Source organism: Octopus bimaculoides, chromosome 11, assembly GCF_001194135.2.
Source record: "Octopus bimaculoides isolate UCB-OBI-ISO-001 chromosome 11, ASM119413v2, whole genome shotgun sequence".
NCBI classification, from domain to species: domain Eukaryota; kingdom Metazoa; phylum Mollusca; class Cephalopoda; order Octopoda; family Octopodidae; genus Octopus; species Octopus bimaculoides.
In genome coordinates this window covers 54,025,710-54,027,510 of record NC_068991.1, presented here as the reverse complement: position 1 = coordinate 54,027,510, position 1,801 = coordinate 54,025,710, and positions in this window count along the sequence as shown.

Sequence of the window (1,801 nt, the reverse complement as noted above, 5' to 3'; positions counted from 1 at the left end):
ACACACACACACACACACACACACACACACACACACACACACACACACACTCACATATATTTATATACAGGATGCAGTGAATAAACTGTTGTCTAAATTATGCAAAAATGAAAATAACACTGGCTTCTCATTTGACAAAAATTACATAAAAGTGTCTTGGAATACTGAAGAGCAAATTTAATCAATAAAATCGCCATTGTCTTCAAACCATGGCCTCCAGATGACTTTGGAATCTCCTGAAACTCTTCTAGATGGTTTCCTTTGTTTAAGTTGGTGAATGATGCCATAATACTTGTCTTCAGTTCATCTTTGGTGCTACAAGGAGTTTTGTTGAACTCTCACTCAACTGCACCCCACACATAATAATCAAGGGGATTGTAGTCTGAGGAGTTGTTAGGTGGCCAGATGTTAGGGGTGATGTGGTTGCAGAAATTCTCTGACAGCCATGACTGGATTCTCTTGTTTGTATGGCATGGTGCAGAGTCCTGTTGCCAGACATAGTGTCTTCCAGCAGCCACCCTCTTGACCCAGGGAAGCACTACTGCCTCCAGGCACTTGATGTAGGCTTCCATGTTGAGTGTGAGGCTGTGGGGGTGATGAATGGAGGCATAACATCGCCATCACTAGTGATCACTCCAAATATCATGATGTTGACTGGGTGTTTGATTTTTATCACTCTTGGTACATGTCCTCAGATTGCACTGTCCTCAGATTGACACCTAAATATTCTGAAATGTTCATATTGGAGCTTCCAGTGTGAATGCCAAGTAGTACAGCAAGTTGCTTCAAAATTTCTGGCAGAGTGAATTGCATCATGGTGTTGTTTTTCTTACAGATAATGCCCAATTGACCCTACTATACTGTGTTGTCAGCAAAATTTAAAACAAATGATGCATATGTGCAAAATTAAAAATATAAGATGGTGACAGTTTACCCATTGCACCTTTCTTTAATTTTTTACTTGTTTCAATCATTTGGCTATGGCCATGCTGGAGCACCGGCTTAAAGGGTTTTATCAGTCTCTTTTTGCTGAACCACTAATTTATGGGGATTGTAAACACACCAACACCAGTTGTCAAGTGGTGATGGGGAGACAAACACAGACACAAAGACACACATACATAGATATATACTTACACACACACACACACTCACACACACACACACACACACACACATTCATATACACACATGGCTTAATGGTTAGGGTGTTACACTCATATCACGAGATCGTGATTTCAATTCCTTGAATGGGTGGTGTGTTGTGTTCTTGAGCAAAACACTTCATCTTGCATTGCTCAGCAATCACTTCAACACCTAATACGTGGTACACTGTGCACCTGTTCAGACAATGTTGATTTGATGGAGGGAGTGAGCTAATGTGTGGCAAGAACATTTGATCACTATAAACAAATCATTTGTACAGGTTATTCAGCAGAACCTGAATGCTAATATATCATCATCGTATGTATTCGATGGGCTTCTTTCAGTTTCCATCTACTATTCGAGTGAGGTCGTTGCCAGAGCTGCTGGACTGGCTCCTGTGCATGTGGCACATAAAAAACACCATTTTGAGCATGGCTGTTGCCAGTACCACCTGACTGACCTTCTTGCTGGTGGCACATAAAAGCACCCACTACACTCTCGGAGTGGTTGGCATTAGGAAGGGCATCCAGCTGTAGAAACTCTGCCAGATCAGATTGGAGCCTGGTGCAGCCATCTGGTTCGCCAGTCCTCAGTCAAATCGTCCAACCCATGCTAGCATGGAAGGCGGACGTTAAACGATGATGATGATGATGAT